This window comes from Sturnira hondurensis, unplaced genomic scaffold (genome assembly GCF_014824575.4).
Source record: "Sturnira hondurensis isolate 20B ecotype Veracruz unplaced genomic scaffold, ASM1482457v3 Scaffold0008196, whole genome shotgun sequence".
NCBI lineage: Eukaryota > Metazoa > Chordata > Mammalia > Chiroptera > Phyllostomidae > Sturnira > Sturnira hondurensis.
This window is the reverse complement of record NW_028080827.1, coordinates 22,872,516-22,893,435: the sequence shown is the minus strand read 5'-3', so window position 1 is coordinate 22,893,435 and position 20,920 is coordinate 22,872,516.

The following is a 20,920-nucleotide window of genomic DNA, read 5'->3' as shown; positions in this document are numbered from 1 at the left end:
GCAGGCCGGGTCCGGTTGGGAGGCTTTCCAGTCTTAGACTCCCCATTGCCTTTCCGACCTGGTTGGATGCGGCAGAACCTCTGTTTCCCAATCCTAAAGTGTGGGTTAGTCACACTGACCTACTTAGACTGGGTTGCAAGGAAGGCTCTTGTTGTGTGTTTTTCTATCTTTTGGAGCGTCACTGTTTTGGTGTCGAAGTCTTCTTTCATTTAGAGATCCAAGAATCTGTAAGTAATCCAGTAGATTTAGTCCTTTCTGTTAAGCTTTCATGAAGACCCACCCAGCTTAAACCACCTACAGGGTGGAGCGGCAGGGCATTCAGGCCTAGTTAACACGATCACCTGAGTGCCTGCCCTTTGGATGAAACATCACATTTAGATGTGCTGTGAAGCCAAGGAAGTGTTATTGGGCAATAGCCTGGCCTTGGTGGGTCACACTGTGTTGGTTCATTACTATCAGAGAAAAACAAGGCGGGAAGTGAGACAGAAAAGCTTCACCCCCACGTGAAGCTGGTTACCGGGGCGGGACCAGTGAGCACAAGACGTCTCCACTGAGGGCAGGCTACCGGATCCGACACACCACTTCAGAGCCTTTGAGTCATACAGCAAGCACAAATAACCAGGCTTATTTTCCCTGCCAAAGTCACATGCAATGTTGAGGCAACATCAAAAAGGTAAGGTTTAAAAGGCAGTTTCCTCTGAGTGCTGATTTGGGCACATAAACAGTGGCGTGGTTAAATGCCACTCTGTGTTTAAAGTAATTATACTTCAGCCCTGGAATGTGGTGATGTGAAAGCCCCGTTGCAGCAAACAAAGTTGATTCTATCAGCAAACTCGGGCAAGTCAGCTTCTCCCTGATTTACTACTTCCTACTTGTAAACTGCCTCTAGAGAAGTCAGAGCTTGAGGACAGTTTTGAGTGTGCTGCCCAGCTCTTTAAGGCTGGTGCCAGCTTGCAGCCAACAATATGCCTGTGAGATGGTTTGGGGACCTTGGCCCATAGCAGCTGTGGTCACTCATGTTCAATGGGAACCCTTAGAAAACAGCTGAGGCCCAGGAGGGGTGGGCCATGGCCTGGGCCTATGCATTACCCTGCCTTGCCTGATCCTGCTGGGGCTGAACAGCCACTGCTCAGCAAAGCGGAGAAATCCAGCCAGAGAAAGGCTAGTGGAGTGGGCAAGCCTTCCTGGGAAAGGCGACATCCCGAGGAAGGAAGACATGATGACTCAAGCTGCTGGTTCCAGAAGCCCTGCTTTAGTGGATGCAGGAAAATATCTGACCGGTGGAGTCTAACTTTGTCCTAAACAGAAGGACTCATTCATTTCCACTCAGGAATCATACCTTTCTCAGGGAAAAAGACCAGGTAATCAGCCCTCTGCCCTACACCCTGGCACCCTATTTATAACCATATGTCTGGGGAGAATAATTTTCCTTTATTCTTACAGAACTTCCCTTCATAAGTTACTGCTGGCAACTCTATTCATGCTAATTGGCTGCCCTTGTTAGGTTTATTTCATCTAGTTGTAAATTTTAGAGAAGCCGTTCCCAGGCCAACTTAAAAGTAGAGTTCACAGAACAAGCTGAGTGAAAATCAGGTCTGGATGACCTCCACAGAGCGGGTCAAGCCAATTCCCATGGGGTCTGAACACGCGTTCCCAGGGAGGCGAGTCCAAATCCAATGAATGACAGACCTGGAAGTCTCAGGGAGACAGTTTAGTGCAATCACTCCATTTTACAACTGGGGGACCCCAGGGCCCATCGAGGTGAATTAACCTGCCTTCTCACACATCTATGTACTGGTCACCTGTGAAAGTGAAAAGGATTTGGGGACACTCTTGACTACAGGGGAAATCCCTGTGGGCACAACTTGAATAGAGGTGTCATAAGAAAAGGCCTTGTCTATTTCTCTCAAGTTCATCTTTCTTCTCACCTCCTAACTTTTTCTCATGGAGTAATGTTATGTCCCTAAAGGAAACACATGGAAATCCAGCTGCTGAGATTATTTCAGATATTCCAAAAAGTATACCAAGTAGCTGACATAATTTTGGTAGGTGCAGCAGACCAGCTGCTGCTAAGTACAAAGTTCCCCAAACATCTGGACGGACCTGTGTCCTAGGTTCTAGTCATAAATTGTCCATTAGCTGTAAACCTTTATGCTCTGAGTCTGGAATATTCTCTGATCTCCCATCTGTCTCTGGCACTTTAACAGTAGTTAGGAAAAGTTCTGTGAGGTGGTGATGGGAAGGAGGACTGTTTAATGGGGTATGTGGGAAGAAATCTTTCTTGTCATATTTATGATAACTCTCTCCAGGGGTACTTCTTTCTTTATGTACTGGCCTCAAATTCAGGAGAAGCGGGAGTCAAGATTATCTTTTCTTTCTCCTTTCCTTTCTCCCTCCTTCCCCTTTCTCTCCTTTCTTCCTCTCTCCCTTACCCTTGCCCCCTTCTTTGTCCTTCTTGTCTTCTTTGTTCTCTTCTTCTCCTCCTCCTCCTTCATACCTCAAAGCCCAGCTGTGCTATTTAATAAACAGATGCCCACAGTCAATGCCTGTGGAAGGGCTACTTAGCAGCTGGACTTCTACGCATTTACTAAGAGTGCGTGCTCCTTCATATTGCTCAACCTTCATATTGATACCATGAATATTTGTGTTGTAACATAAAAACAACAAAACTCCTTGTTTTACAGAATTCAGACCGGGAAGTTTTAGTACAGAACTTCTGTCATGAGAAATTTCTGTCTTGTGCACGGAGCTATCACCTAACTTTTATATGATATCAAAAAAGCAGTCCAGGGGGTACTAAACCAGCGGATGATTGATTATATTTGTTTGGGCCTCAAAATCAATTATTTAAAATTGTATAAACATAGGGAGTCCAAGGATTATCTGAACTTCCTAGACAATAAACATGTATTTATCGGCATCTGATAAAACTTTTGTCAGTTCTTCAAAAAGTATACCTTTGTCATTGTATTATGATTGTCATTGTACTCACTGATTGCAATGGATTGAAATCATTTACATTTCAATTAAATGATTTGGAAAACAAATGAGAAGTCATCATCTTCCCTATCAAACCTGTTCCTCCTACAGACTACATTGTTATCAGTGGCTACACCATCTCCCTGGCATCTCAGGCTAGAAATTTAAAGATCGTTCTAGACAATTCTCAGCCCTCCTGCTTCACATTTAATTCATCACCAAGTCATGTGACTTTCACTTCCACAGTAAACTTTGGCTCTGCCTATTTTGCTTCCCATCCCCATTTACCCCAGTCTTCGCAAGTCACCTTCATTTCTTTGCTGGACCGTTCATTAATAACTTCTCACCAGGTCTCTCTTCTTGCATACTTGACTCTCTCCACTCTATTCTGCTTATTGTGACCTTTCAAAGAAGTGAATGTGAGCAAGTCATGCTATTTTCCAAAATTCCTTAACATGGGTCAACGTCTCCTGCCGCTTTTTCCTTAGCTCCCCAAACTCTGTCTTCTTTTGGGGGGAGGCGTGTAAAGCCACCTGGGAGGTTGCCTCCTTGTCCTCTCTACCTGCCCCCGTCCCCAGACATTGATTGTCTTTTCATCCTAAGGCAGGTCTGAACAGAACATCAATTCTCGGAAAAGTGTTTTACCCAGACTAATGTAGTTCCCATTGTTATTCTCAAACGTAACAACTGCTTCTTCCTTTTCATAATCCTTGCTACAATTGTGATGTTTAATATTTATTATAGTATAATAATCCATTAATGTGCTGCATAAGTGCCTCACTTGTGCAGAATATAAGTTCTATGAGGACAGTGTATCCTGGCTCAGGGCAGGCGCATGACACACATTCAAAAACACTCATGAATGAATGGGTCGTCACTGTAATGCATTTGGACTTTGCATGTTTTATTTAGTTTAAAGGGCACGAGTGGTCTAATTCCCTTAAATTTCCATACCTACTGACCAGATGATTTTATCCTCCTCTTACAGAGAGTAAAGCAGGCTAAAGCAGAAAAGTAAGTTAGAAAAGGTAGTTTAAGTTCCTCAAGTTCAGAGCTGCCTAATATCAATAAAAACAATTCTATAAAAATAATAATAACAATGAACATTTATTGCTCTTATGATGTGCTAGGAGGTTCCAACTGCATTAACTCACTTAGTTCCTATCAGAGGTCTAATACTAATACTAATAAATAGTATTACTTCCCTTTTTAAGGATATGGAGGTTAGGTACCTTGCCCAAGGTGTCAAACATACAACACATTATATATTAAATGTTTTTTATATAATAAGTGTGTATTCATGTTGGTGTTCTCCCTGAAATACTGCTCTACCATGCTGAGCTTTACCCAATCAGGATTCCCATATTGGGGAATATTGCAGGTGGGAGAAAGGTTTTTGCTTCCTCTTGGGCAGCATTCTCTTCCTTCTCTCTATAACCCCTGCCGCTGCCCTCCCCACCTTCCTTCTTTCCTTTCCTTCTCTTGTTCCTCACTTTCCCCCCAGCAGTTTGGTAGTAACATCTCCGATGAAGCCACTTTTCTGCCAGGCGCTCATAGACAAGGCGAGTGTCCCCACATTCCAAAGGCAGGTGAAACTGTGTGTGGAGAGTGGGGGATGCTGCCAGAACAATGACTCACTGAACGTGTAGCTGGTTCAATAATAAGTCACTACCCTAGCAAGAGCAAAGCCTCCACCCCATGGAAAATAAGGGGGCTAGCCCACGGCACTCCCGTGATTTGGGAGAAGCTTCCTATGACACATGGGAAAGCCATGCCCATCATAAACCTTGTCCTGGCTTTTTATTTCATGGGCACGAAGGGTGATTTTCAAAAAGGGGTAGGCACGAGATGAGTTCTTGACATGTAATGCCATACATATTTATAGCAAGCACATACAGTCAACTCTATGCTATTCAGCAATTAGTTTCGTAAGTGTCAGAGTATGTGGTCCCCTTGCTTCTTGCAGTGCTTTGTGTACTTGTTTGTTTTTCGGTCCATATAGAGGATTGCGGTGGAATTGGACCGGGCTGCTCCCTGCCTCACTTCCTTCCAAACCCAGCCTAGACTGCATGGAAATGACTCCATGCCCCAGTCCCTCTGATCCTGTGTAAACCCCACCTCAGGACTGGTCCCGCATCAGCCTCCTTCACTGGTAGAACACTCCTGGGGGGGTGGGGAGGGAATCAGCCCTTTCAGACTTGGGCTGTCATAAATTTAGGATGTTAAGGCTCACTCGGTCTTTAAGATTGCCTCACGTTATTTTGCTTATCCTCAGCTGCCTTCTCCATCCCCCTCAGCAGCTATTCCAAACTTCTTCACTACTTTTGTCAGCCCCCTTACTCTAGTTTAAGCCAGTAGTTCTCAACCTTGGCAACCCGCTAGAATCACCTCAGGACCTTCAAAAAATTCCAGTGCCTAGGCTGCATCCCAGACCAATTACATTAGATTCTCAGGTAAGTGGATCCAAGTATTTCCGTAAAGCTTCCCAGATGATTCCAGTGTAAATCCAAGGATTAGAGCCATTGCTTTTAAGCTAATAACTTGACTCCTACTTCATTAGAAAACAGGAAGCGGTAAAGCACAAATATCTCAAGTTCTTACCCACTTACAAGCTTTTCTCCATGCACAATTACCCTGTTGTCCTTCCCTCCAGGCTCAGAGGTCGAGGCGTCCCTCTCTTCCAGGACAATGTACCAGACTCTTCCCCTCATACCTATGTTTCCCAAGATCTTCCAAGACCTACTTTTACTTTTTATCTCTATTGGATCCTTCCCTTCAAATTATCAGCAAGATGAAGACTCCCCCACCTTTGAAAAGGTGTCCCTGGAGCTTGTCTTCTCTGTTTCCAGACTCATACCCATCCACTCTCCACTTAGTTCTTTGTATTCTGATGATATTTTCTCTGAACACCAAACTTTCTTGCCTTCACGAACTAGTTTTTCATAACTGGGCTCTGTTGCTACACCCTCTATGGTATGTTCCCAATTCACTGGCTGGACCAAGAGTCATATATAGCATTTAGTACATTTGATTGATACTCTCTATTTGTTTTCCTTTTCTCTCAAATTTAAACTCCTCGAGGGCAGGAACTATGTCATTTTCATCTTCTTGACATTAACGCCTGTCTTTCTGTAGGCTTCCACCTGTGCTTGTTGAACTGAATTGCAAAACAGTTTTGCACCCAGCTTCTTGGGCAGGATGATGCGGTCTAACTTGCTGCAGGTGAATTTCATTTGACCAGTGCCCCATGCTTTTATTCCCATGAGTAATTGCTATAGACGGTATTTGGGGGCCATTACTGGGACATTCTTTTGGGTTTTATGTTATGCCACAGAGTAATGTCATGGTAATTTGTTTAGGATACATTTTGAAACAAATCCCATACAGGAATCTTCTCATCAGCATTTCCATAATTCCCAAGGCCATTGCCCCAACATAATGATCGTTACTAATCCAAACAACCAATCATGTGGCCTGTACTTCATATACAGTTTTAGAAGTTAAAGTTAATACCCCAATGCAGCCTGTGTTATTTTAGAATCTAGCACCATTTTTTTTTTTTTTTTTTTGCAGAGGCACAGATGCCTTAACTCTTCAGAGCAGCCAGAAGGAGTGGGGCCACTACACTGAGCTATTAGCAGCAGCAGCTTACTCAAGTTTTTCTGTTTCCTTCTATTTTCTCTTATACTCTCCTTCAAAAGTACAGGCTACTCCTCATACTCCCAATGCTAAACTCCCTTAAGAGAGCAGCCAAATCCCTACCCCACTGGATTAATTAACTGATAAATCTAAGAAACTCCTCAGCAGTGCAGCCCTTCCTTCTGCCAAATTTTGTATAATTCATAGACTGCACGTATTTGTAAATGTAGGAAAACACATGTGAGCAATTAACCGAATGCCCTTGATTGAGAGGCCTTGCAATACGCTGAGGAACCTTAGACCATTGGTTGGCACGGGTCTGTAATTACGTGAGGCCACAACCAAATCATCCCCACAGCCAATTACAGGAAGGGTCATTTTCTCAAATACAACATGAATCTGCCTCTAAAAATAATTCTGTCTGAGATTCAGAGAGAAGTATCCTTTATAAGGGTGATGCTTTAAAGCAACAACACAAAGGCGCTTGAAAAGGGAGTAGTGCCTCAGGCCACGTCCTTGAAACAGGTATGTAACCATGACAAGGGAAAAGGAAGCCACCAAAACCAATTTTAAAAATTCATAAATAAATAAATAAATAAATAACATTTTTTTAAAGAAAGAAAGAAAAAAGTCCACTAAATTAATAGCCGTGTTTAAAATTATCCCCCTGGAAAATATTGTATAGGACTCTTTGTTTCTGTCTGACCTAGAAACAACATCCACAGAGTTAATGAGCCAGGTCTGTGACCAACAGAGAACACAAAAGTCCATCTCTTAGAGGAGACAGTTTACTGTGGAATTAGAAAACAAGATCATTTAATTCTTTCTTCTATTTGCAAAAATAAACTCCTATCACTCTTTGGTGTGTATTACTTCATATCCTATGCGACTAGAATATTTAAAATTAAACCTTATAATATTGAAGAAAGCCATCTATTTTCAGAATCAGTCTCAAAAACCCGAAGACTCTAAAAACGAGTTTTGACCAAGTCTATATGCTCCGGACCTATGAGCATCCCCGGAAATTCTCGGGAGATTTTATGCGGATGCATGTTTTTCAGGGGCAGGGGAGTGACAGGCATCGATGGCCACACAGTCTGATGTGCACAACGTTGCTGTGAGTGTAAAATTCCCCCTGGAGTCTGAAGACTTAGAGGGCTAAAAACAATAAAAATGCTGCATTTATAATTATTATATTGATTAATATTGAAATGGTAATATTTTATATGATTAGACTAAGTAAAATATATTATTAAAATCAATCCCACTAGCCTCTTTTTATTTATTTTTTACATATTGCTACTAGAAAAACTAAAACTACAGTATAGTTCTATTAGATAGAAATGTGTCTGTCGCTTTGCTTTCACCAGTTTTTCAAAGGACTCTCTTTCTTAGGGCAAAGAGGGACTTGCTCATCTCTCACACTTTCAGATTCTGTCTCCGAGGGCCTTGGATAGAAGCCATCACCAGGGGCTCTGGTACAGGTAAGGCTGTCCTTGGCTCACATTGGAGCCACGCTGCCATGGAAACCTCTGACATTCCTTGTGTTTTTGGAGACAAGCAGCGACCCACCCATCCCTTCACCCCTGACACACGTTCTATAATCTCTCTCTTTCCAGCCTTAGAGGTCCACGTATCCACAAATCTGCACTCTCTTCCTGGACGCTCCATCTAAACCGCGAGTGTATTAGCACTTCTTACGCCAGTCCTGCTCCTCCTGCACATTCTGTCTGGGTCATGAGCATCTTTGAATTCCTCCTCTCCTCATTCCTCGCCCATGCCAGCACACACCAACAGTCATTAAGGCCTATGGGTCTTTCTAATACGCCCTTTTGTGCTTCTCTGTCACCACTGCCTGGATTATTGTCATAATCTCTCACCCTACCTCCCTTCCTCCAGATCATCTTCCTCTCTGCTGTTAGAGTGAATTTTAAAATCCAAATCTGATTGTATTACTCCCTGGTTCAAAGATTATATCATAAAATCTCATTATAGCCCAAACAGTCCTCCCTCAACTGTCTGGGTGCAGGTTTCATCTCCACTATGCTCCCCCCAACCCCATACGCCTCAGCCACACTGGACACACAGTCCTCTTTCCTACCTCCTTGTCTTCATATATGGGCTTCCCTCTGCCCGAGTGCCTTTTTCTCCCCTCCCTCTCAAGACCCACATTATCACCATCTCTACTATGTCCACTTTTGCACTTTCATGGCACTTTGTGTGTATCTCCATACAGCACATATCACACTTTATTGAATTATTTGACTGTCATCTCCTCTGAGTTTTTCGGTTATTGCCCTGGTTGCCTGGTACAATAGAACCTTATTTGATATCCAGAGAAATTCTAAGAAGTCTTTCAAAAAGTACAGTTCTCTAACCTCACAAGTTAGAGTTTGAAGGCTTCTCAGAGATCTTCTAGACCAGCAGTCCCCAACCTTCTTGGCACCGGGGACTAGTTTTGTGGAAGACAAGTTTTCCATGGGCCGGGGTTGGGGGGTGATTTCAGCACCTTATACGCAAGCTCACATCCTGTTGTGCAGCTCCATTCCTAGCAGGTCGGGACCGGGACTGGTCTGTGGCCCTGGAGGTCGGGGCCCTCTCTTCTAGACTACGCTCTAATTCCTTGATGAGCAAATCAAGACCTTTAGAGGTTACACGAGTTATACAGGTCGAGTGCCTGCTATCTCATTTCATCTTCGTGATGACCTATGAAGTAGGCATTTCTATTAATACCCATTTTACAAAAGAAGGCTGAGGCCTTAGAGAATTTAAGCAATGTGCCCAAGGTCACATAGTTCATTACCTGGCAAATTTAGACAAGAAGTCCAGTCTCCTTGTACTTGCCCTACCTGTCTTTCCCTTGCCTCCCCTGACTGCTTACAATCTGAGGGGCTCCTTGAGTTACTTAACACACGCAAAGATGACATTTTTTTACCTTAAATAGTTTTTCCAATTACAGTTGACATAGAATATTATATTCATCTCAGATGTACAACCCAGTGAACAGGCATTATATAACGTACTAAGTGATCATCCAGATAAGTCTAGTACTCACACATATAGAGTCAATAATACTGTACTAATGATCTAAGGTCATTACAGTATTATTGACTATATGCCCTGTGCCAGGGGTGTCAACCTCATTTTCACCGGGGGCCACATCAGCCTCATGATTGCCTTCAAAGGGCCGAATGTAATTCTAGGACTGTATAAATGTAACTACTCCTTAACTAGCGGCAAGGAACTCAGCACTGCTGCCAGACAGAAACGAGGTGCCGGGCTGGATAAAATAAGGTGGAGGGCTGGGTTCCGCCCTCGGGCCTGGTGTTTGCCATCTATGCCCTGATTTCCAAGTCATGCTAAAGACTAAAACAGAATCTATAGGTGGGAGATCCACAAATCAATCTTTTACAACACTGCCCTCATCATTCCAATGTGCTCAAAAGCCACAAACGAAGGAACTGAGACCCTGTCACAAACTGATTAGATGTTTATTCAGCCTTTCTCTCTAGTGCTGGAGTTCTTTTTACAAAGTCACTGTATAAATGTTTATGAGAAAGTCTCATAAAATAAGACAAAGCAAAAGAAAAACAGAACAGCAACAATGAAAACAAAATAAGATCCAACAATGCTTTTAAGAAAATTTCACTTAAAAAATTTCTTTAAATTTTCCATTTGCTTTTTCCTTTCTGCCCGTCCCTGACCTCCTTCTCCATTTCCCCCCTCTCCCAAGATATTCCTGGCTGTGATATTCTCTGGAGATGCTCAGAGACCACAAAAAGTGGGCTTCTTGTACACAGAGTCAAAAAGCAATAGAAAGAATACTAGATTTCTTCTCAATAATTTTATTTGTCATGGCACATTCTCCTACTTCCAAACCCCAAATTTAATTTCCCTTATATGCCTGTATTTAAGCAAGGGCATGGATTTCAAAACCCTCGCTCTATCCATACAATGTCACAACCGTGGGTTGACAGAAAAGCCAAGGTCATAGCCATGCATTGTTTTCCCTAATTTGCTTTTCAATGAATTAAGCACTTCATTAAAGGGTAAAAGGAGCCAAATACGTGCTGATGAAAGATGATTTGACTTTGGGTGGTGTGAACATAATGCATTATGTACCATAGAAATCTAACCTGTATAATTGTATTAACCAAGGTCACCCCAACACATTTAACTGAAAAAAAGAATTAACCACTTGAAAAATAAACACCCGAGTTAACTTGGAGGCCTTTGGTCCCCTAGTCCTGCAGAACATCTAACCATTTTCAAACCTGGGACCAGCAGGAGTCACACTTTTTCAAAAGTAGGACCTGACACTTGTTTCTCTTTTTTCATGAACGAGGGTCACAGCACACACTCTGACTAGTCTGCTCTTTGGACATAGTGTTGTAGTGGAACCCTGGGCACGTGGCATTACACCTGATGGATTAAAAGCGATTTTTAAATTCTTTAATTTTTAATCCTAGCTTTAGGGACTTTAGCCATTCTGTTTCTAATTTCTTTCAGTATTTAACCCCAATTTAATATTTGTTTTAAATTTTACAATATTTTATTTTATTATTTTTAATGATAGGTAAACAATATTATATTAGTTTCAGGTGTACAACATGAGTGATTCAACATTTATGTACCTTAAAAGTGATCACAGCAATTAGTATAATAACTTAACATTTATTTTGAAAGTTTACATTTTAAACATTTTACTCTCAGTACAAAAAATTTAAGCAGGTGTGTTGCTAGTAATTGTCAGCTAGTATAAGCACTTACCTCTTTTTCCTCTTGACAGCCACTTCAGATTAAAGATTAAAAAAAACAAATAATGGTATATAAAAAAAGAATGGGATGGGACCTATCAGCTTATGAGAGATTCTGAAATTTTCCAGAAGACGGAAAGTGGTTAGAGAAAGAACGACCCAGAGAACGGGAGGCTGGGTGTTTGTGCACTGACACCCTGGGCCCCTGGGTGGGGGTCCACCCTGGGCCTGAGCCTGTGTGGAGGCCACAGAGTGTGTGACCGCCAGTGTGGGACATGCCAGGGTGTGCACAGCACTGTCCACCTCCACTGCCACTGAAACCCGGAGTGGGCTGTGGGGATGCGAAGGTGGCACCAGAGGTGACGCTGCAGTCACATACATCAGGACGTGGAAGAGCCAGAACTCAGGTCTCCACCTGAACGTGACATTCCTGCTTAAAACTCTCTGGGACCTCGCCACTGCCTTGCTGGAAGTAGAGGAATGGGCTTCAGATCCTTTAAGCCCTAAACCTCTGCATGTTTGTGCATTCCGGGGGTGGGGGGTGAGAAGGGCCATCATGTTCATCATATTTTCAGAAGGGTCCATGTTAAGAGTTTAAGAATCACAAACATAAAGTCTTAATCCTCAACATGACAGGTGAGGCCCCGCGCCATCCAGACTAATCCGCCTCTCGGGAGCCCCACCTCCTGCCGGCACCCTCTCCCTAGCCGCCAGCTCAGCCGACTCTAAGTTCCCGTCACAGAACTCACCAGTCTCGAACAGGCCGTAAGCCCTTTAATACCTCTTGGATTCAACACATGCCTTTCTGCTAGGAATGCTATTCCCTTTGCCACTTCCCTGGCCCCTTCTCTGCCTGGGAAATTACCTCTTATCCTTACAGACTCAATCACAAAACAGCCTTTTCCATGGTGCCACTTTCCCCTTCTTCTTCCCCATTTCTTCCTCAGTGGTTTCCTGATCACTCCGTACATCGATGTTAGTGGAGCTTACTCCTTGGTGTTGTCATTCACCATTCACGGGCTGGTCTCTTCCACGCACGGGTGAAATCTTGAAAGTTCAGACCACGCCCCTCACCACCCCAAACCATAACCTGTGACAGCAGACAGCACTAACACTGATGTCATGAGTGACAGGATGAATGACTGTTTATTAGCTTGGCCAGTTGTCCCTAGATCTTACAGTGAATCTACCCTTGAGAGGCTGGGATGTTCATATGTGGGTTTCCTGCTCAGGTTGTTACAATCTGTCCTGGTCCCAAGGTAGTACCTTCCTGGCTAATTCCTATATACTTTCTAAGAAACACTATTAAAAAAAAAAAAGAAGAATCAGAATAAGAAAGGTGGCTTGGAAATTAAAAATGTAATTGATGACATCAAAAAATCCATAGGAGATTTGGAGGAGAGCGTTAGAGAAATCTAGAAAACAGAGAAACCACTGCCAGGCTGGTGTGCTTGTCCCTCCTTGAGACATCCTGGACGCCCTGTCTCACCAGCGCACATCTTTGTCACCTTGCATTGCAATAGCCAGGTCACCAATCTCTGACCCCCAACAGCCTGGGCTACTTCAGAGGTGGCACTGTGTCTCTTTCTACCCCATCACTTATCACAGTGCTTGGCACATAGCAGGCACTGGCATGCCTCTGTAGTGAAAGAATGAACGATGAGTACACGAATGACGGAAGGTAAGCTTCAGTTGGGCTTGGGGTAAAGAGGAATCTCTAATAACTAGCTCTGAGGTTCACCGAAAAGGGGAGTGAGGGCAAATCCCGGGGAGCACCTGTTAGGGAAGGGACAGGCTGGGGTCAGCAGGGCAGGTCACCTGAGCAGGGAGAGGGTGGCTCTCTGAGTGGACACAAGGGGGTGGAGCCACCAAGAAGAATTCTTGGAGAAGGAAGGGGAGGGAAAAGCTCACCCAGAAGTTAATGTTTCTTCAGGAATCACTACATGCCAGGCACTGTGTCAAGGACTTTTCATGTATTCTCTCACTGGGACTTAACAAACGTCCCATAAAATAGCTATAATTTTTACTACATCTATTTTCTAGATCAGTAGAGTAAGGTGTACAGATAGTAAGTGTCTGACCCAAAGTTCCAGAGATAGTGAGTGATGGAACTAGGATATGAGAAAAAAGTCTGATCACATCTGTGCTGTTTTAGTCACTGGGCAAAGGTTCCCACGTTCCTGGGTTGGCCCCGCTGAGAGCCTGGCGAGCTCTGTGCACATCTAGCTCTTGGACCTATCTGAGGATCATGACCAACCCCTTCCCCAGGTTACCGCAGTCTCCCTTTCCCAGAAAACACTGTGTGGGAGAGAGTAAATAGCTGGGTTTGGGGCATAATGGTTTTCCTCTGTTCTGTGTTACTGGATGTGATGCACAGAAAAATGCCCAGAACCTCAAATAATTACAGTCAGATGACTGTGCTTCCTTCACGTGGCCACAGCAGATAGGCGGGAGCCCAGAGACACTGCCCAGTGAGTGCTGTAACTGTAAGAGGGGAAGAAGCAGGAGACTGTGACCAGGAAGCCGACAGCACCGCAAGCACAGCGTGGCATTGGCAGAAATGGGAAAAGGCCTCCCTTGAAGGCCACTGACGTGTTCTTATAAAAATCACTTAATAAGGAGACCATGAAGACATACGATGAAGAGGGGAACTCGGCAAGTTGTAAGACTATTCATGTAGTAAAGCTGTCGGGAATGAATTCCACCAGACCGTCCAGAGTCTGGGAGAGCATACAAGCCCAGCTAACAGGTTGTCCCTGATGGCCTGGCCATGTGCCGGGGAGACACTGGCTTAACCTACGTTTTTCACAATACTACGATAGCCATCTATTATGAGGTGATAAAAAAGAGTAGAACAAATAAAAATAAATAGGTTTAAAAAGAAAGTGACAGAGGAACTCTGTTGTCTCTCTGTCAGGATTAGAATCAGCACTGCCACGATTTTGCCAATTCCTTCTTCCATCGTTACAACCACACTCCAGTTGGCCCCCCTCCCCCATTTTCAATTGAATGCACAGTACACCTCCCGCCACAAGGTGCCTACAAGACACTGATAGTTTCATCGTTTGTTTTGAGCCAGAAGAGACAAGAGACGACTTGGTCCAACAATTTTACAGATGAAAAAAGGGAAGTCATTCCTTTCCTTTGTCCTCCCCAATTCCTCCAAGGGCAGCCTCCCTGGTTTTCATCACTCCCTTCAGAGACTCAATCCTAGAGCTGTTGGCATAGAAATAAGTCATGGACCAATCCCAGGAGAGCCAGGGTCACCTAGATCTTAGCTGAAGACCAGCATATCATTAGGGCATAGTCAGTAGAAGGCTGGGGGCTAGAGATGGTTCTTTGGAAAGGGTCTACCTAGTGTCCAGGTAGTATGTGCATGTGTGTTTATATGTGTGTACATGTGTACCTTTTATGTGTGTGGGTATAAGGCTGTGCATGTGTATATGTACATTTGTGAATGTTTATATATGTGCATTACTGATTGGGTGAGAGTCTGCATGTGTGAGTGTGAGTGTGAGTGTGAGTGTGGAATGGGAGGATCTTGGTCCAAGCCAGGAGCCCAAGACGGTGTTGCCAGGTACTCGAGCACCTGATGCCGCATCTCTGACTCTTCTGCAGAGAGAGGACTTCCAGCACCTCACTATAAATCAAGACTGTGGCAGGGGATGGTCCTTATGCTGCTACCCTGCAGCATGAGGAAACACACGTTCCCTAGCCTGTGGCAACTGGCCCAATCTCACTTCTGGCGATAGTGCCAATTTTCAGTTACGACCAATTTCTCTGACTCTCTGCCAACAACAGCATAGAACTGGCCAATGGATAATCACCCCAGAGTACCCGGCTTCAGCAAGGGGAAGAATACAAGTTCTGAGATTCAGGGTTCTAGCTCCTCCCGACCCACCCACTCTAATTCCCTTTGTAGATGAGCAAACTCTTCTGTGATTCTGGGTGCCTTCCCTTTTTAACAGGTCTCCAAAATTACAAATAAACCACATCACATTACTGACCATTGCCAGGTCCACATACCACCTCCAATTGCAGAGGGGCCCAGCTATGGAAAGAGCCCTGTCTCAGATCCTATCGACAGTACATTCTGTCTTGGGCAACGGGGTGCCTTTCCTGCCAGTGGGACTATGGCCCCTCACTGGAGCGCTTTTTAAAAAAGGATATTATTTATTTACAAATTTTAGAGAGAGGGGGAGGAAGGAGAAAGAGAAGGAGAGAAACATTGGCTGTTGCCTCTTGCACACTCCCAACTGCGGACGTGGCCCGCAACCCAGGCATGTGCTATGACTGGGAAACGAACCAGCAGACTTTCAGTTCATAGGCCGATGCTCAGTCCACAGAGCCACAGCAGCCAGGGCTGGATTGCCTTTTATGGCATTCTCTATGCTCTCTCTGTATCCTGGAGATTCAGAAAGGGAACATATATTCAAACAGAACATACATCTTTTGGGGTGAAACATGAACAATGTTATTATACAGACTAAACATTTCAGGCATGAACACACTAAGAGGAATGATTTACTTCTCTTGTTTAATGTAGCAAAGGCCTGCCTATGCAAATCTATTCTAAAATCGAAATAAATAACATATGCAAATTGATGTAAAGAAACCAGCATAGAAATAAACAGCATAGAAAAAGTAATGACTGTGTGATGCATTAGATGGGTGCCAAGGTGGGGCCAGGGTGGAGATATAATGAACTTCATGAGGAAAGGGTTGTGTTTTGGGTTGGTTTCTGTTTTATTTTACCCCTCATCTATTTTGAGATGGCAGCTCACACAGGACATCGACACTTCAAGGACATAATCTCAAGTACTGAACCATGTTCACCGCCAGCGTTAACAGTAAGCACGTCTAAAAGGTTGGGACTGTATGAACACGGAGAGGACCTAGGATAGTGTAAAGGCAAAAAACACTTTCAGAGCAGTGTTCCCTGGAAAACATGAAGGACAAGTTAAAAGAGACTATGGCACACTGTAATTTGTACTTAGCAATATCCCACCCAAGGGCTACTCCCTGGTATTTGTTGAAAGACATACAAAGAGCCATCAAATCTTTTCTTCCCCTCTTCTTAAGCTCTTAGTTCCTAGTACCCTAAATTATCTTCAGAATTTTTAATGACTCTTTTTATCCCAGCCCAATCATATCGAACCGCTTCCTCAAAACATGATTATTTTAACATTGTTTTCGTAATAATCTTCTTCCTTGCCAACCCTTAGCGTGCAAGCATTCTGTGGATGCTGATTACTGAGCTGGAAAGCGTGACAGACACACAGTGCCTCTCCCCAAAGTCATCTCTCTGATTCCCTCAGGAGGGATATAGCTCACTCTGGAGCTGGGTATACCTCGTGCAACTTGGGATGCCCAGCACTTTTCATATAACGGGCACTCAAAACTCTTCAACTAAACTATGACCTGTTGAAACAATTTCCTTCTAAGATCCACACCATCACATACACTCAGACATTCTGCTCAGCCTACCCCACTGCCTGGCCCCAGCAATCTAGCTGTCCCCGGCCACTTCGCAGTAATGGAAGTTTCCCGATCAATGGACAAAACCAACAAATGAACCACTCCATTTCCCTGGCTTTTGGGGTGTTGGCATTCTCACCCCCTCATTGCCCGGATGTTCACTCACTTCTTTCCTCTGCTCCTTGCTCCACCCAGTCCCATTTACAGACTCTTTTTCCACAAGGGAAATTGCTATAGAAGGCAGAACATCTTTGTAGCAAGTATTTTTCATAAAATACAATGGAAACTGGTAGTTTTTTTAATGCTTATATGCCTGTCACCACATGAGTTGTTGGTTGTTTTGTATGCATTACCTTATTTAATGCTTGAAACAGTCCTAAGAGTGTGTTCTTTTCCTCACTTGAGGACTTGGAAAACAGAGGCTCAGAGGGAATAAGAAATACACTGCAGGTGATATAACGAGTCCCTGACGGGCTTGGGTTCTGACCAGTAAGCAGTTTCCTGCTGAGGCCTTTGTTCCACTGTCTCCCAGTGGAATTTCTTTTTTCTTCCCCCAGGGGAGGATGAAAACATAACTAATGTATTACACTTTTGTCCTATTTCCCTATCCATGTCTAGTATCAGAGGAACAACAGTTTTTCATTTTATATACACACATATGCACATATATATGTATATATTATGTATATATATACATATATATATATACATATATATAATAAAAGTAGTATTTGTTCACTGAAAATCATTTAGGAAGTAGAGAGAAGCAAAAATAAGAAAAAAATCACTCGGAATCCCACCACTCAGGTAAACATGTCTAATTTTTTATGAACCTTTGAAGATATTTTCGACTAGGACATTTTTATGGGTTTATGCTATGCAAAGAGTTCATATTAAAGGCATACTTCCATGCCAATACATGGTTCTACAGAATCCAGTTAACACCTCGTGGTGCATGCGCACACACATGCACGTGTTTTAACAATTTTGAAACAAACACCTCCGTAACTAACTTTATATGCTAATATTTTTTAAAAGCAAGAAATAGTGTTTGCTAATTTTATGAATAACAAAAAGCTGTTAGTCCAAAATTAAGAAAGCTAAAACGAAACAAATACAAAAAAACCCTTTACTCTAAATCAGGGTTCTACAAACTTTGCTTGTAAAGGGGCAGGAAATAAATGTGTGGCTTTGCAAGCCACATGGCCTCCACCGAAGTGGGTGCCCTCGGCCACTTCGGCGAAAAAGCAGCCGCTGATGTTCTATAGATGAACTGGCACGCTGTGTGTCAACAAAACTTTTTATAGACACTGCAGTTTCAATTTTATATCATTTCCATGTGTCAGAAAATAGTAATTTTCAATATACAGGCGATGTATCATAGAGCTGGACACCTGAAACCTATATAATTTTATTAATACGTCACCCCAATACATTCAATAAAAAAACCAAATTCATATTTTTCTTTGGCCTTTTTTCAACCATTTAAATGTAAAGACTACCCTTTGCCTGAGAACCAAACAAAAACAGATGGCTGGCTATACTTCGCCCACCCTTGCTCCAAGTCACCCATTCATACGTAGAACACATCAGGAGAGCCACAAACCAAGTCACAGAGTCAGTGAGAATTCCCTTTCCAAGCCTTCCTTCTGCTGGCCACCATCTCCCAGTGTTCCACAGGCTCAAATACGAGTTCCATCTCCCCAGTTAATTCTCCTTCCGGGAGCATCTCTTATCTGACCAAAGTAATTCACATTAGGAGTGACTGGCAGAAAGCAGTCTTCCCTGAGGGAATTTCCATGTAAAAGAACATGCACGGATGGAGCTAAATGGACATAGAGGAAGACTTTTTTGAGTGGTGGGGTAGCATAGTCTTCATTCAGGGAGTTGATTTGGTGTTATGAGGCTTGGCAGGAAGGCTGAGATGAGTTGTTTATGGGGTACTTACTCTCTGATTGGGGAGGCGGGACAAAGGAAATGAAAGCTTCGAATCAGAAACTATCAACTGTCAAGAAAAGTGGTAAATAAACTAAATGGCTAAGCTATGTTGGAGACTATTAAAACTGCCCAGTGGTATCAAACCCAGGCACTTGGGGGCCTTTCTCTGTATATTGGTGAACATAGGACCTTACCCTTCGCCTTTAGTAGAAAATGGCTTCCCAACATCCTCAGGCATCAGAGTCACTACTTTATGGTTTTTTGTGTGCTGTTGTATGCATAAAGAAATTTTCTAAAGTATTGGATTTATTAAGCAGCAATCCAAGCTTGGAGGGCATTCTTGAACCTTTCACTAAATTTCCAGACATCTGTAAAACTCCAAACAAATGCATTCATGGGTCTTTTAGTGACCGAGCCTGGGAGTTTCACCACTAGAGAAACGTAAGGCCACCATTAAATAAGTAAGGGGAAATATGTCAACAAGTGCTGATGTGAAATTATTTCCTACACAGGTCTCTTCTCACCAAAGATGTGGCGGAAGGCAGGTTTCCCAGACTTGAGACACGAGAATGTTTTTTCCTGAAAGATGCTAAAAGACAAGCTTAGATGAGCCATAAGGCAGTGGTTTCCCCCTTGCGGTATGGTTTGATTGCCATCCACCCAACCCTAGCCACAGGCTCCACAAGCTAGAGCTCGACCCAGGGCCCAGGGGAGGCTAGTAAAGGGGTCTTTCCAGGAAATCCCAGCAAAAGCCCCCCGGGGTAGGAGAGGTAGCTTGAAGGTCAACATCTAGGCATCAGATGGCTTCTAGAAATCACTGGTGAAAAATACACTTTCCTTTTAAGTTCTAAAATTTGCTGCCCAGATTATTTTTAAAATCACTCACTTTTTATTTCCATGGCAAGTGTTCATTGGTCAAAATAATGTTCATATTACTAACGCAAGCTATTGGCACTACTCCTTGCTGCCAGCCCTGGTACTGCCTTCCTGTATCTGACCACAGTTCGACTTGGTCTGGCTCCCTGCCTCTGACAATGGCCAGGGTTTGATGGTTCAGAGAAAGGCAAATGGCCTAGCTAATTAAAGTCTGTATTTTTAAAGACATATTTCTCTCGTATTGTCAGATAAAGTTAAATGGGTACACTTTTCTTTGAGAAAGCCAAATATAAATTCTGGGCTTAGACGTTATAGACAAAATTGTTATCTTAAATTCTTAATTGCATAAAAATAAAACTTATCATGGAAATTATTATTTAGCTGTAACTATGGGTGGGGCTGTAGGCACGATGTTATTATTAACCTCCTTTACAAATGGATGTGTCAGGAACTGTGAAGAAAGACCCAGAGTTTGGTAACCAAATGCCAGTGTGGTTAAATATCCACAGTGAACTCCTCTCCCTTTGGAAATTGCAATTCTACATCTGTTTCTAGTCTCTCTCACCTTGGTTATTGTGCCCTGAAGAGCCAGATGGATTTCAGATACCAACCGGTGAAGCCCAGACCCTACTGCTAACTAAATATCCCAGTTACTGGTGCTCTTCCAAAATTCAAAGTGGGCCAAAAGGAGGTTTACGGTTGTGAGTACATGAAACACAGAGTTTTTTCTTGTATTCCTTTTTATTACTTATTTTATTGTTTTCCATACAAACGACCTTAAATGTACTTTTGCCTAACCCTGTATGTTACTGAGTGAAACAAAAAATCAAGCTGCTGAGCCTTAGATATTTTATTTCGCTATTCACTATAATAACTCTGCATTCAAGTAACTCATCCTTTTTGAAAATTCAAAGGAGAGCTCTGAATTGGTAAGAAAGGAGAAAAATTACAACCAAATTGTCTTGTTTATTATACCTGTCCTAGAGAAAAAGTGAGGGGGCTATAATTTCTCCAAAATAGAACAGTAACAATATCACTTTGAATTTATGAAGTGCAGGGGGTTCAGCTTTGGGATTTGAAGTTTTCTGACAACTTTTTTTTTTAAGTGAAAGTAGTTGGGAACCTGGGTGATGGCTGGAGATCAGGCCATCCCGCACAGCCGAATTGGTCACCGCAACTCCTGACTCCCTCTCCCAAGCCTGAGGACCCAGGAGATGGAACTCAACTCCAAAGAGAAACATGCGCAGAGAAGT